At 46.4% G+C, this 16,607-nt stretch overlaps 1 protein-coding gene across 4 annotated transcripts in view; it reads right to left on the bottom strand.

Moving 5' to 3' along the window:
* Nucleotides 1–13,613, bottom strand: part of RIMBP2 (RIMS binding protein 2) — a 211,135-nt gene extending 197,522 nt beyond the window's left edge. For all 4 annotated transcript variants that reach the window (XM_082204081.1, XM_082204082.1, XM_082204078.1 and 1 more), the window contains exon 1: nucleotides 13,476–13,613. The gene's annotated coding sequence lies outside the window, so the exon portion shown is untranslated. The remainder of the gene's footprint in view (nucleotides 1–13,475) is intronic.
* Nucleotides 13,614–16,607: the final 2,994 nt, after the last annotated feature.

The raw sequence follows: 16,607 nt of genomic DNA, 5'->3' as shown, positions 1-16,607 counted from the left end.
ACATGGGCCCCAGAAGAGCCAGATACCTTTCTGTTTGCACTTGTTTCAGTTACAGAAGTCACACATACAAGAACAACAACCCCCAATTAGGTGTGAGAGAGCTCTTGCAAACAGCTGCTAAGCTATCGACAAATTTTTGTTCTGCAACTCAGCAGGCAGGCAAAACCGCAGATGCAACTCCTTATATGTCATAAAATGTGCTCATAATGAAAAAAAAGACATAATTGAATTTTGTAATAATTTAATTGGATTCATTCATATTCTCTCTCCCTCTCTCAGGCAGGATGCACTGTGACCTGGTTGTGCAAAGAGTAAATTTAATAGCAGGGAAGGATGAGTGCTGATTATTAAAGCAGAGCTAGCGGATGGTAAGCAACCTATTTAACACACCCAGACCCACAAAACATATATCCTATATTAACAACGATATAGCTACATAAACCTCAGGGTAATAGGATCTATCTATAGAGGTCACATAGGGACGCGGGTGGCGCTGTGGGTTAAACCACAGAGCCTAGGACTTGCCGATCAGAAGGTCGGTGGTTTGAATCCCCATGATGGGGTGAGCTCCCGTTGCTCGGTCCCTGCTCCTGCCAACCTAGCAGTTCGAAAGCACAACAAAGTGCAAGTAGATAAATAGGTACCGCTCTGGTGGGAAGGTAAACGGTGTTTCCGTGTGCCGCTCTGGTTCGTCAGAAGCGGCTTTGTCATGCTGGCCACATGACCTAGAAGCTGTATGCCAGCTCCCTCAGCCAATAAAGCGATATGAGTGCTGCAACCTCAGAGTCGTTCACAACTGGACCTAATGGTCAGGGGTCCTTTATAGAGGTCACAAAGTAAGCTAAACTGATGGCTAGGCTGCTAACTTTTCATATAACTCTAGATCGTAACTTTCTTATGTTAAGTACTTTCTATGTATGCACAGTGAGGGATGACAGCAGGGAAGCCAACCTGAATAAAATATTGTGGGGTCCAGGTAAGCCCCACCCCACACATGATCACATGATGCAGTGCACACACACCATTTGAATGGGAATGCCCATCAACCTTGGGGGGCCCAGCCCCCACAGTCTCTAGGCGTTAGCTCCTATGGATGACATTAGTGAGAACAATACTTTTAAGGCCAAGAGATATGTGAATTTACACTCAAAAGATGCTGCTGGCTCTTTCAAATCAATGTCCGATCCATCACTTGCACAGCTCTCTTTCTTTGGCCAGTCTGTCTTCCAGCTTTCCTCTCCCACTGGCTTACATCCCTCTGATACACTCTCCCTTTCAACTCTCAGCTCTTCCCAACCCTGATTTCTTTTGCTGCTGTCTCCTTAGGCACAGGGCAACCTTCTGGGAGCCAGTGTGGTTTAGGGAGCCAGTGTGGTGTAGTGGTTAAGAGCGGTAGACTCATAATCTGGGGAACCGGGTTCGCGTCTCCGCTCCTACACATGCAGCTGCTGGGTGACCTTGGGCTAGTCACACTTCTTTGAAGTCTCTCAGCCTCACTCACCACACAGAGTGTTTGTTGTGGGGGAGGAAGGGAAAGGAGAATGTTAGCCGCTTTGAGACTCCTTTGGGTAGTGATAAAGCGGGATATCAAATCCAAACTACTCCTCTTCTTCTTCCTAACTCTATGGATGTCTCATTTCTCTCTAGCACAGGGGTAAGGGCCCTGCTGGCCTCCAGATATCATTGAACTACAACTCCCATCATTCCTGACCATAAGCAGGGGCTGATGGGAGTTGGAGTCCAGTGACATCTTGAAGGTCAAAGTTCCCTCATCCCTGCTCTAGCACCTTAATAGTTCGGACGACGGTAGCAGGGGGCCTATCTTTGAGATCGGAGCAGCTCAACCAATCCCTCCAAGCAGTTTCACCACCACTGCTAAATTATTTGCTGTGCTATGGTATAGATTACAAACATTTTTGCTCAAGTTGGCCATTACAATACATAGAACTAATCCTATACCAACTTTGAAGTGAGTCTCATTGAATTCAGTGGGGCTTATGTCTGAGTAAACACACATAGATTGCTCTCTCTCTCTCTCTCTCTCTCTCTCTCTCTCTCTCTCTCTCTCTCAGACACACACACACACACACACACACACACACACACGGACGGGTCTGGCTTTTCTTAGCTAGCCAAATAAATAAAGTATTTGGTACCACTGAATTTTCAAATTAATCATTGCAATGAAGAACATGACAGCTACCTTCAGGACCCTGGACAGGGCTTTCTCAACAGTCAATATCCTCAAAAAGTTCAGTGCTCCAGTCCTGGGGTTGGGGCTACTGAGTATGACCACCTGTCTCCATGCATACGTTGTGTCCACAGGGCTCAAGGTATACTGAAGCTGAACATGGAGGTTTGATTTTTTTAAAAGCTAACATGACTTACCTGGAATGAAGCTTACAAATAGTTAAGATTAGCAATCTTTCCAATTAGAACCATGGTTACTGTGCCCTGGGAGGAGGGTGAGGAGGGCACGAAGAGAGGAACATCTTGAGAAACAGATTTCTAATAATCGTCAAGTGGAGAGAGGGCACTGGTTCCATTAAATAAGAAAAGAAGAGACAGAGAGAAAACGATCCAATTCACAACCATTTGTAAAGCCACTTGCCTGAACACATTTTCTCTCATCACAGATTTAGAAAATGAACTCAAAAATAACCCGCTCCTCACAGCTTTCCAGCATAGCAACACTAAGAAAGTGTTTCCTCAAAGCAGATGACTTCTCAAAGAACCAGGGGTGAAAGCCGATTTTATTCCAAGGCCTATCAAGGGAGACTACGTTCTAAATAAAGCAAGTGCGATGCATACTCCTTAACTGATGAAAAGCAAGGAGACATGTTGCGAAGGCAGGGGGGAGAGGCAGATGGGGCCACGCTCCGCAACACAGCATTCTATATGCTGGAGCTGCGCCACCAGGAGCTCCTACTACTTTGCAGCCTGCATGCACCAGAATAAAACATTAAAATTAGGCAGGAGCAAACCTGGCCATTTTGGTTCTCCCAGTTTCTCATTCTTCCAGGCATCCATTCAGTTATCCACATCATCACTTACTTTCATATCTTCTGGCAAAAGCCTCTCTGAAAATCATCTGGAATTTTAGTGCAGATTTCTCCTAATATACATTATTTGCATGCTATTTGGCTTAATATACACGCCGAAGAATGGATGCTTTTGAATTATGGTGCTGGAGGAGACTCTTGAGAGTCCCATGGACTGCAAGAAGATCAAACCTATCCATTCTGAAGGAAATCAGCCCTGAGTGCTCACTGGAAGGACAGATCCTGAAGCTGAGGCTCCAATACTTTGGCCACCTCATGAGAAGAGAAGACTCCCTGGAAAAGACCCTGATTGGGAAAGATTGAGGGCACAAGGAGAAGGGGACGTCAGAGGATGAGATGGTTGGACAGTGTTCTCGAAGCTACCAACATGAGTTTTACCAAACTGCAGGAGGCAGTGGAAGACAGGAATGCCTGGCGTGCTCTGGTCCATGGGGTCATAAAGAGTCGGACATGACTAAACGACTAAACAACAATAGAATGCATGTTGTCAGGGCTGGCCCAAAGCATTTTGACACCTGAGGCAAACCCCAAAATGCTGCCTCCCTCCTCATCCAGGAAGAAGGAGTGATATACTGGAAAGGGGGGGGGGAATAGGAGGAAGAGGAAGAGGAAGAGAAGTACCCCATCCATCTCACTGGGTTGCCCCAAACACTCCGGGCAGCTTCCAACAAAATATAAAAACACAGTGAGACTTCAAATGTTAAAAACTTTCCCCACACAGGGATGGCTTCAGAATAAAGATTTACAATGGGATCTACTGCCCCTGGGGATCCTGCCACCTGAAGCCGTCGCCACACCTTGCCTCATGGGTGGGCTGGCTCTGCATGCTGTGTTACACTGTATGCTATTTTCACAAATATGCATTCTGAGCCACACGTGAGTAGCAGTGCCATTTTTCTAGAAAAAGAGGAGCTGGAACTCACCATGAACGCCTCCTTTGTTTTCATATCATGGCAATGGCACCCACCTGAGAGGTGCTGGAAAAGAGTTCTGGCTGGGGGGGGGGACCGCTCTGCCTAGAAGTATATGTATTTTTTGGACATGCTACTTGGCTAGGGGGGAAGCGCAAATTTCAAAGGGCAACTGTAGTTTGGTTCCCAGAAGGTGTGAATGAAGGAGGTTTGTATTTCAATCTGAACTGAATCACACACTGAATCTGTGCCTGCCACATCAAGTAAAGCTTAGCATGTGCGAAACCGCCATGGTATAGGGGAAGCCACAGGCTAAGCTTTCACAGGAACCGGACACCCTCTTAAAGGCAACATTTTCAATGGAGGCAGTTCACCATGTGAACTATGAGTGATCAAGAGGAGAGATTTGAGGGGGTAACATGCGTGCCCAGGGAAATGGGCCCCCTTAGTTAAGAATGATCCAGGGCTGGCTCAATATATTTTGCTGCCTGAACCAGACACATACACAGAGAGACATTTTTCTTATACCATAAGGGGGGGAAATCATGCAAATTGTTGTGTATACATGCATTTTTCTGGGAGGGGTTCCATAGTTTGCATCAGATGCTCAGTATCTGATCTCATCAGCTTCTCAAAAGAGTTTATCTCTGTTGTTGTTTTTAAGATGATTTTTCTTGTACAATTTTACATATGACTTCTGATTTTTTTAAAAAAAAACAGCAGCATATCAATATTTTTTACAAGACAGATAGACAGACAGACAGATAGACCGGGTACATGCCACCAGGACAAAAAAGGGACTAGGATCCACTGCCATAGGGAAATAAATGAAGGGGATTTTCGTATCTGAAGCAACTGAGAGCCAAAGCATGGGAGTGTATCACAACCTGATGAGCAGCAAAGGAAATTGCCTTATACCATCTAAGCTAGGTTTGTCTACTCTGACTGGCATCCTCAACTTGATGTTTTAAACCAGAGATGGAAGGGATTGAACCTGAAATCTTCTGCATGCAAAATGTGTGCTCTGTCACAGACCTGTGGGCCAACTCCCAATGGGAGGAAGTCAGAACAACAAAAGTCTCAAGCATGGCTCAAACTGACACAATTTAGAGGTGTCGCAATACCATTTGATTGGTGCACCCCATTCCATACTTTCAGATGGATGCGATGATAGAAATTGTACAATGATATGAAGCCTTCAGTCTGACTAAGAAGATATAACTTTTCGAGTGAGGCAGGGTCTTTATGGAAACAGCTGGTCACATGGAGACTTCATGGATAAATTGATCCTACATTCATTATGATGGATGATAAGCTGAGATCCTGTGATCTACAGGATCCGTGGCCATTTCAAATAGCTAGTTTCTAGTCACCAACCCCCCAAAACACATCTCGTTGAAATCCCACAGTGAAGCACAAGTCCTGCTTTCTGAAAATCTGGCAAGGAGACATGTGTGCATGAAACTAAAAAAAAACAGGAAAAACATGTTTGCAGGTTGACTCTATTTTGGGTTTGCTTAAAGACATCCAACTGAATGGAACAAATATTTACTGCATGTGCGAGAGTAAACATACAGCTCATCTGCTACTGTACAATATTTCACAGAAGCAGAGAAGAGTCCTGAATAAACACAGATGTAAAAGTGTGTGTGTGGACTTTGAGACTTGATGGCTTGCTTGGAAAGGAAAACCTAACAGCTCAACTCTACCATCATCGGTGAAGGAGCAAGAGAACAGAAATAAGATCGTGTGAGCATTTATTTTAAAATAACATTTACAGTACCTTGCCTTTTTGCCCAAGGCAGATTGGAATGAAAGACTAAATATAAAGGGACCCCTGACCATTAGGTCCAGTCATGACCGACTCTGGGGTTGCGGCGCTCATCTCGCTTTATTGGCTGAGGGAGCCAGAGTACAGCTTCTGGGTCATGTGGCCAGCATGACTAAGCTGCTTCTGGTGAACCACAGCAGCACACAGAAACGCCATTTACCTTCCCGCCGGAGCGGTACCTATTTATCTACTTGCACTTTGATGTGCTTTTGAACTGCTAGGTTGGCAGGAGCAGGGACCGAGCAACGGGAGCTCACCCCGTCACAAGGATTCGAACCACCAACCTTCTAAACGGCAAGCCCTAGGCTCAGTGGTTTAACCCACAGCGCCACCATCATCAGTGAAGGAGCAAGAGAACAGAAATAAGATCGTGTGAGCATTTATTTTAAAATAGCATTTACCTTGCCTTTTTGCCCAAGGCAGATTGGAATGAAAGACTACCATACCTAAATTAGTCCAAAGTTCAGTAAAGTACTTGTGTTTTCCCTTGTGCAACAATGAAACACCAGTGCAACAAGTATATTACTATGTGACTTACCTTATGCTACCCTGGATAAAACCTTGTGTGTGGATTGGGGGACACACACACACACAAACATACACACACACACAATCCAGTTATCCTATAAGTGAAGCTTTTAAAAAAAACACAAGAAGGGCCGGCAATCCAGGGCCCAACCCCCAAAGACGGGGGAGCTAAGTCCCCTCGCTCACCCCCTAAGAACCACTGGGACCAATCGCACAATGAGCCCCTGGAAATCAGAGAACAGGAGGCAGCATGTTCTGAACAGAGAAAGGTTGTACGGGACGAAAGGTGTGTGGCCCACGTCCTGATTCCTCAAGGGCATAATTGCTGCTCCTGGTTCTTCTCGGTGAAGAAAGCGACATTTACACACACATTAGCAGGTCCTTTTAACAGCATCTGTTGCAAACTCAGAGCAATTCAGTTTACATTCAGACTTACCGACAGCTGCAGCCAGTGGTAAATGCCACGGTTGCTAAGTAACGAACAGGTAAGTGTTGCAAAAGATCAGGGACAGGCCTATGAACATTGCATGCTTAATGGCCAAGGACAAAGAGGATGTTTGCTTGAAGAGGTGGCTTGGCTGTGTTCCTTATGATGATATCATATAATTGCCTTTCTTCAAACAGGTGTCTAAATAATAATCACAAAAAGACATGGGAATGGGAGAACTCGGCACACTCAGGACCTGCTGACTGCCCAGTGCTGAACATGTAATTATAGGGTTTTGGGTTTTTTTTTTTTTTGCTATTCATTCAAAGTGGAGTGTTAAACACTGTAATAGGCTTGCTTAGGGATGTGTAAGCAAGCAGCAATAGGGACCTCTGTGTCTGTCTCAAGCAAAAGCTCCAGTTGTCATCTCCCACCTACCCACCCTGCTCCATCAGAGTCTCGATCCTTCCACAAATGCTGCAGACTGCACTGTGCTTCCCTGGGATGCCACCTTCATTTCAATACAAGGTGGACTCCACACTCAATACAGATGATAACTCAGTCAGTTGATCGTGAAGGACCAAAGTGGCATCACCAAGCTTTAGAGAGAGATAAACCCAAATACTGATCTTGCTGTTGAGCCTGGGGAACCTCACGTCACTGGAAAAGATCACATCTGTCAAAGAGCCTGCTGACTTGAGCATTGCCAATTTGTCTTTGGGGGCTGCGCTCCAGAACAAAAAATAGTGGGGGCTCAGTGGGAGTTTTTGAGAGTTTATAAGGCTTTATGGGTGGTTGTTGTTGAGGTGCAACTACACAGGGCCAGAATAACTTGGAGAAGGAGAGTCTTCTGCCTTTGCCCACCAGTTTTGGGTCCTGAACTGTCTTGGGCGACACTATGTACTTCTGTCCCATTCGACCATGATGGATAATTGCACATGGACTGAAGTAGAGCACTCAGGTTAGGGGAAGGCAGGTACAATGAAGGCAGGCTTCAGGATGCGTATGCAACGGCTAGAAGTAATCAAATGAGAAGCAGCTGGAAACATGGAGTCTGGAGGTGCCGAAGGAGGACTTGGTGACATTACCCAAACTCAGGTAAGCCAGTATACATAACAAGCACCCATTCAATCCTTCAGTTTTTCATAAGGGCTTAAACCCTGTTCACACATTACATTTGACCCGGAGTGTACCAATTGCTGGGGAGTCATTGCTTTCCCAACTTTCGCATGGGCTTCCCAGAGACACCTCACTGGCAAGTGGTGGGAACAGACTCCTGCACTAAATGGACCTTTGATTCGATCTAATAGGTCTCTTCTTATGTCCAAAGGCAGAATTCTCATTCGAAAGCAAATGGATCTGGATAGAACTCTTACTCCTATTTTTCATACACAGAACCCTTTGGGGGATTTTGCAATGAAGCAAGGGTTGGCAGTCTGCAAGATGTTGATCTGTATAACTACGACGGCGGCCTCCTTCAGCCAGACACTACTGAAACAGAATCCTCCCGAGAGACAAGACAAATGTTCTGTAACAGTGTACACCTAGCTCTAATATTAGAGAGCGTTCCCAGACCATGTAAGGGGAAGAGAATCCCCAGTACCCAAACAAAGGAAGGTCACCGTACACAAAAAGCTTGAGAAGACTCTTCATCCTGCTTTTATCATCGAACGCGGCATTTGTTTAGATGGCCTTGAATCATGCAGGGTACCTTATGCCAGCAGGGCAAAAGTGAGGAAGGAGGCAACTCTAGACGCATTTCCGTGTAAGTAATGAGAATCAATAGGTCACACAGATAAGTATGTGTGTTTGGGAGGGGAACACAATATCATTATGTATGTGGTGCCTAAGCAACTGCTGGTCACATGTCAAGGGACAGGCGATGCTAAAGCAGAGGAACAGGGACTATTCTGCCCTGCAGGCACAAGTTGAGTGCCCTGCAGGCACAAGTCGCTCGAGTTGAAGGGGTGGGATTTTTACACACATGCACAATTTACATTTTCCTCAACAGTCCCTTTCTGAAGCATAGCATGGGCTGGCACTCAGCATACAGACGGGATTACCTGAGTGGGGGGAGAGTGACCACCTGCACCGCAACAGCCAAGGCAACCAGGCCAGGAGATAAGTTGTCAGGATCAAATGGGAACCATGACTAGCTGTGCCCAAACCTGAACTTGGAGCGTGTGTAAGGCAGATTCCTGTACTCCTATAGCTCAGAGGCAAACCATCTTTTTTTTGCATGCAAAAGGTCCCAGGTTCAATCCCTGGTATCTCCAGCTAGGGCTGGGAGAATCTCATTTCTGAAATTCTGGAGAGCAAGATGAACCATTGTTCCACCTAGTTTGGTACTGTCAGGTCTCTAGGTGGTTGCTCGTGAGTAAAACAGCCAGGACTCCAACCTGTCTTTTACAGGTTTTATTTTGTGCAAACTATGTACAGTTCAGAGATCCAAAGTTCATGTTTGTCTCAGTCACTTGCAGGTTCTGGGAGTGGCCTTTTCTGGTCCCCCCCCCCAACATAAGAACTTAGACACCCCAAATCTCTGCCTTCCCTCCTTACGTTTGACCCCCTTGCAAAAACTGGGTGACGGAAGAGGCATGTCCGTTTCCCGACCAGCCGGACTGAGCGAGGTGCATGGGCTTTGTCTGTGAGCCTTTGGCTCGCTTCGCCCCTCCTTTCCCCCTCTGCTTCGCTGGAGGCATGACTCTCTCCACTGAATGACCAAGTGCTCAGCAACTTTGGAGGCTCCCTGTACTCTTCTGCCCCCCCTCCCCCCTTTCGATGGCAGTCCCCTGACAGGTACTGTCTATACAATGAATGCCCGTAGCTCTGTAGGGTTTCAGGCAGGGGTCTTTTCCAGTCCTACCTGGAAACTGACCTTAGGACCTGCATGCAAAGCAGTTGTTCTACCACTGAGTCACAGCACCTCCACAAAAGCCCTGTGTTTCTCCACCACAAGGTCTCTGAGGTCAGTGACCGGAACTTGGGCCTTGAAATGTTGGAATTTGAGGTGCACCGTGCAGAAGGTACTTCAACATACATACATACATACACAGACAGTTTTTCTGGGTCATCTGGTGAAACCAGAGCAGCACACAGAAACACCGTTTACCTTCCCACCGGAGCGGTACCTATTTATCTACTTGCACTTTGACGTGCTTTCGAACTGCTAGGTTGGCAGGAGCTGGGACTGAGTAATGGGAGCTCACCCCATCATGGGGATTTGAACCGCGGACCTTCCGATCAACAAGCCCTAGGCTCTGTGGTTTAGACCACAGCGACACCCGCATTCCTTTTATAGATATAGAAGACAATAATTTATTAAAAATGAAACAGTGCTTGCCCCTTATGTACTTAGAAGTACATTGCAGTAGGGCATACTCTTAAGAGAAAGTGCGCGTAGGATTACAGCCTTATCACAGCCAGTGGCGTAGCGTGGGTTGTCAGCACCCGGGGCAAGGCAAGTAATTTGCGCCCCCTAACCCATGGATTTGCACCCCCTAACCCTAACCCCCAGATGTTGCGCCCGGTGCGGCCGGCCCCCCCTGCACCCCCCACGCTATGCCACTGATCACAGCACAAAGTGGGCAGAGAATGGGGCGCCAATCAACCCCACATGCGAGGAAGAGTCCCCACTTTCATCTGTGTAGCCTGATGTGGAAAGTGGCTTCTTCTTCAACAAATTATATAGCTGGAGTGGATGAACCTGTGGCTGTCCAGGTGTTGCTAGACTACAACTCCCCTTATCCCTGACCACAGGTCGGCTAAAGTGGCTGGGGCCAATGGGGGGTTGGAGTCTGGCAACATCTGAAGAGGCACAGCTTACCCATTTCTGCATAATAGGAAGTTACTGTCCCCATAAATTTGACAACAAACCCCACCTGCAGCAGCAACCTTTCAGATTTACCCAAGAAACCTACATCATTAATCTGCAGTCCACAGGCTTCCTCTCTGGTTTCCTCCACTGGCCTGTCGAAAAAGGAAAGCTTCCCTGTGAGAGACTGGGTGCGAGCTTCTTGCCTGGTCCCCTTGTCATTATTTGGTCTCTCCCAACCTGCCATTAGCCTTGTGTAGCTAAGCAGCCCCACTGACGCACGACTCCGAACTGCAAGATCACAGGCCTCCGTTATCTCCGGCAAGTGGCAGGTTTTAAGGGTTATTATTGAGCGTGGCAAGCCTAATTCCCCAGGCATTTGGGCTGTATTCATGGCTGGAAAATTGACCATGCAAAATTTCCGCTAAGTCAACTCGTTCAATTGGGGTTTGGAGCTGCAATATAATTTTCCCCCACCTTAATCGCGTTCTTCTCTTCAGACATCAAGCCAAGTGTGTTATTTGCCAAGGTTCTTAAAGGGGGGGCAGGAGAAGCAATAGTGCTTTGTGCAGAGAAAATGCAAAAGTTGATGGCGGGGGGAGAGAGAAAGGAGCTGCATCTGGAGCTTGGGAAACTGCTGATTTTGTTTTCAGGACTGGCTTGTTACCTTATTTAATATGCATTCATTCAGCTTTATCTTCTACTTGGAAAGAAGTGGGCGGGGGGGGGGAGGAATGCTTAGCACGCAGCTTCCAACCCACAGGGCAGCACCCTTCGCAGCTGGGGGCACCACTGTACCTGACTGGGGGAAGAAGGAGCAGGCCTCATGCCCATACACTGGAAATGGGGGGGGGGTCCTGCAGCCCTCCAGCTGTTGCTGGGGGCTATTATGAAGCTGCCCACGTTCTGAGATATTCAGGGGAGGCCCTTCTCTTGGTCCCACCACCCACACAGACATGCCTGGTGGGGGCGAAGGAGAGGGCCTTCTGGGTGACTGCTCCCAGAATTTGGGACTCCCTCCCTGGAGAAGCTAGACTGTCTCCCTCCTTGTTGTCCATCTGCCGGCTAGTGAAGACCTTTGTGTTCCAACAGGCTTTGGGGAACTGACTGCCTTTAATGAAAGAGTTGGTATTGTGCTGTTTCTCTTGTACTTATTTGTATGGTTTTAAGAGATTATAGCTATCTATCATCATCATCATCTATCTATCGATCGATCTATCGATCTAATTCTGTCAATGTTTAATTGTTTCTAAATGATATTCTTTTCCGTGTTTTTAGTGGTTCCTATTTTTAATTTGTAAGCCACTTTGAGTCCCGTCAGGGAAAAAGGTGGAAGATAAAACAGTAAAATTATCACTAACAACCATAAGTTAAAACATACAGAAAGTTTAAACCGTTAATAGAATAGGTGAAAACAAATTAAGATTCATGCAAACTATCTAAACATCTAAGTAAGCTTGTCTAAATGAAAATATCTAAATAAAAATACAGTGGTACCTCGGGTTACGAACTTAATTCAACGGAGGTCCGTTCTTAACCTGAAACTGTTCTTAACCTGAAGCACCACTTTAGCTAATGGGGCCTCCCGCTGCCGCCGTGCTGCTGGAGCACGATTTCTGTTCTCATCCTGAAGCAAAGTTCTTAACCCGAGGTACTATTTCTGGGTTAGCAGAGTCTGTAACCTGAAGTGTATGTAACCTGAAGCGCATGTAACCCGAGGTACCACTGTACAGTGAAGATGCTTGCCTGATATTAATACGCAGGGGTTCCAAAGTTCAGGTGCTGCCATACTAAACGATCAAGTTCTTACAGATGTGGTGCGGGTATTGTGTAACACCTGTAGTAGTGCCAGTTTTGTCAATCAAAGCAGTTGAGTGGGTACATACAGGGTAAGGGGATCTCGCGAGAGGACTGGTCCCAACTTATTAAGGGCTTTATATTCTAACAGTAACACCTAGAACACGGCCCGGTAGCCGATCGCCAACCAGTGCAGACCTCTGAGCACAGGCTTTACATGCTGACAAAGCCTCACTCCAGTCAGCAATTGCACTGCAGCGTTCTGATAAGGGTCCTCTGGTCCTGTGGTTGGGCAGTGCCTTGCTCATGGAGCTCCCATGAGCCTAGCTGGCACCCATACTTCTGAGTTTTCAGATAAGCTAAAATGGCTTTGTTCACCCAAGGCTTTTAATGCACTGTGAGAGAGATATTGTGCTGCTTTCTGATGTTTTCACGTAGTATCGCATGGCTGTTTCATGAACGAGTTTAGGAAGATGCCAACTCACCTTGGGATATAAGGCAGGATATAAAATACTAAATACTAAAACAGAACAAGCTCAGCACGGGGCAACGGTCCACGGGAAAAGAGCTTTGCCAAGTCGTCTCCTGCCCCTATGTGCTTAGGCACATTTGCTTGTAATTTTGTTGACGAACGTTCTGCATGTTCCCATCGAAACAGCCAGATTCTCAAACCTTCATATTTCACAGAGCGTTGCTTGAGTGGCAAACGGAGACATCAGCTTGAAAACTTCATCATCCTTGCTACAGTGATTTGAATGATACCCCCAATCCAAATGTAATACCAGAGCTTAGCTAAAGATTGTTTAAAATCAGAAACAAGATTAATCACTGCCGTTCATAGGATGAGCTGCCCTTTCACACAATAAAGCAATATTACAGCTATGAAATGTTCCATTTCATATTGCCCTCTAGTAGAAAAACAAGGAATCAAAGCGTTGTACATAACAATACATGTCTGGGGAGTGGGGGGGGGGAGAGAAAGCCGTAAGACGAGCTCGAGAAAGAGTTCTGACAGTTACACTTGAACTGCTAAATTACATTTGCCTCCAAGCAAGCCGAGAAAACCCCAAAACAAGAAAAGAAAATTTAAAACTTGATGACTTACTAAGAAGCTGCACTGATGATTCTCTTGGGTTAGTGTGGTGACATTAGACCGAAAAGCCTGGTTCTTCTCTTCTAAAATATGGATCCGACCAAATGTTTTCTGTGGCACTGCAGGTTGTAAGTACGGTAGCTCATTTCCAAACTGTGAGGAGGAAAGAGAAGGTCAGCAGGAAATATAAGAGTTCAAATCTTCCATTTATGAGGGGGGCGTTCCATTTATGAGATATCCATTTATGAGATAACACTAGGTTATCTTTCCATGGGGCTGTTTGCTTTTGAAATCGTATAGTTTATAGAGTGCTTTTAAATACCACATGTCTCTTCAAATACAAACAACGGCAAAAATAAGCTCCATTGCTAGACAAATGATCCTCATACATTCTTCCCATATTTTCAAGTTCTGAATCCAATCTTACTTCTGGAGTGTGTGCAACCTAAGCACTGAGATATCCCCCATTTTTCCATTTACAGTACAACCCTGAGCATGTTTACAGTAAGCCCCACCAAGTTCAGTGGGGCTTGTTTCTGAATCACTGTGTTTAGGATTTCAAAATGTTTTGTGGGCCATAGCGCTCTAGTTGCTTTATGACTCTGTCCCCTGCGCGCGCACACACACACAATCACACCCTTCTTTTTGTGCTTTGTTTTTGGCAATGTGCATGTTTGCTCATGTGCATTAGTAAAAAACAAACAAACACTGCATGTTGCAAACTTGCAATATGGCCACATCCAGTTGACCTGTTAATGGATTGGAGCATCCTTCCCAGTTTGTTTGCACAAAGTTTATGGGGGAAGTTATACATGATTGTCTGTTTATTGAGCATTTGTTCTGATTTGTTTGAGAGGCTATACAATTTCATATCAAGCAATGGTTATCCCAAACTGTCCCCAATGCTTTCCTTATTGCAAAAAGTCCAGGAATATCTGGAACTCTGAGTGCTCAAACATGGAGCGGTTTGGGTCTCTTGGGACTTAAAGAAGCAACATCAAATGACTGTTTGGTCTGGGGAACTGGGGATTAAACTGTGAAGTGAAATTGGGGTCCTGCCCTTGTGTGGACCTGCCCTTTGTCAATGCCTTTCTTAAAATGCGGGAGCAGGTAATGTGAAAGACGTGGACACTAAAGACCATGGAAAGCCATGTTTGCCAATCAGAATAAACAATCAAAGAGATTTTTTTTTCTTTTTTCTTTGCTCGCTCTAGCCGTCTGAGGACCCGCTTCATTTTCCAGAGCTCCACGGTAAACCAGGGGGCCCAGTTCCGGCGGGGTCGCAGAGGGTGCTTCGGTGCGATCTCATTGATGGCCGCCAAGAGCTGGTTATTCTAGTTCTCGACAAGCTCATCTAGTGAGCCACTAGGGGGAGCAGGGTCCCGCAAGGCCTGACGAAATCCATCAGGATCCATCAGCCTTCGCGGGAGAGACCAAATAGGCTCACCACCCAAGCGGGATGGGGGCGGGAAGTCAATCCTGGCTTTCAGAGCATAGTGGTCAATCCTGGCTTTCAGAGCATGGTTTCCTGCTTGGCAGGGGGTTGGACTCGATGGCCCTTGTGGTCTCTTCCAACTCTATGATTCTATGATTCTAGTGATCAGACCATGGCACTTCCACAAGTGAGGACATAATCACATCTATACCCGCATCAAAAATTCCAATCCAGCGTGTGGCCTGCTTGGTGTGTAGGACCCAAAACAAACTGGGAGAGCCCTAATGCCACCATGGAAGACACCAGGTCCAGAGCCCGTGAGGAGAGGGTGGCATCAGCATGGATGCTGAGGTCTCCCAAAACCAGTAGGTTAAGGAATTCCAAGGCCCAGCCTGCCACCACATCCAACAGGCCTGACAGGGTGGCTGCTGGTGTGCTAGGTGGTCGGTACACCAGCCAGACAGCCAAGCTCTCCTTAGTGCCCCACACTAGACCAACACATTCAATGCTGGAGATTGATGGTGATGGCAGAGCTCTGAAAGAGCAATCCTCCCAAATTAACAACACTACCCCTCCCCCTGACCTACAGTCCGCTGCTGGAGGAGGGTGGAGAAACCCGGGGGTGCTATCTCATGCAGGGCAACTACTTCACCTTCACACACCCAGGTCTCCGTCACACAAGCCAAGTCAACCCCCAGCGAGATAAAAAAGTCTCGCATGGTGGCGGTTTTATTGCCTATAGACCTGGCATTGCACAACACCAGTGACGGAGGTGGGTAATCCCTGCTCACCCTACCCTTGTCCCTCGGGATGGGGAATAGATTGGAAGAGGTTCGAGCATCACCACATCTCAAAACCCTTCGCGATGCAAGGCATCCCCAAATAATTAAAACCTGGTGTACAACACAAAAAAGCATGCAACATAATTATCTCATACAATATAGGAGGTCTTCAGTACAAGACCAGAGGCAAGCTTTTTAATTAGCAAACTAAGTAAGACATGATATTGGTAACTAATACGAGAGGAGAGAGACTCCGCTCTTCAGTCAGCAAGGATTACACACCAGCATTGAAAGCACACAGAGATTCTCTTGATCAGCTCAGTGACCCGCAACCCGTGTGACCCACCAAGTCAAATATAGCAGGCTATTGGCCATGTATGACTGTGAGTGAGATGGCAGGATGTTCACCAAGAGCCCGCTATAAAACCCTGAAAACCTGGGTAGATTTGTAGGCTTTTCATCAGCAAAAGGAACAGAGCAAGCACCTAATATCTACATTCTTAAATCTTGTCTATTAGCAAAAACACCAGCTCTGTTTCATCTCTCTGGTGCTTTAACACTCCAGCACCAATGCCATGTGAAATTACTTCCCCCGATGCCAGTTCAGTTGGAACGAGCCTGCCAAGTTTTTATCAGCTCCTCTAATAATATTGAGAGGTGGCCCTGTGCCACTTTCCATCTCCATGCTAGGCACAGGATGGCAAACCTGTTCATTTATTCATAGGCCTACCACTGGCTGCTTTTGTATCAACTGAATAAAGACCGTAACTCAACCTCTGGGATCCATTCAGCCCTAATGAAACAGGCAGATAAAGATACACTGCTTTGATAATAATAATAACAACAGGATTGTTTTACCTGTAAGGGGGCAGGGGGAGATGGAGGCAGCAACAACTATGCTAGAAAGACTGGCACCATTGCAGGAGT

The sequence above is a fragment of the Podarcis vaucheri genome (assembly GCF_965113315.1).
Source record: "Podarcis vaucheri genome assembly, chromosome: 16".
In the NCBI taxonomy this organism is placed as follows: domain Eukaryota; kingdom Metazoa; phylum Chordata; class Lepidosauria; order Squamata; family Lacertidae; genus Podarcis; species Podarcis vaucheri.
This window is presented reverse-complemented; position numbering and strand designations above follow the sequence as displayed.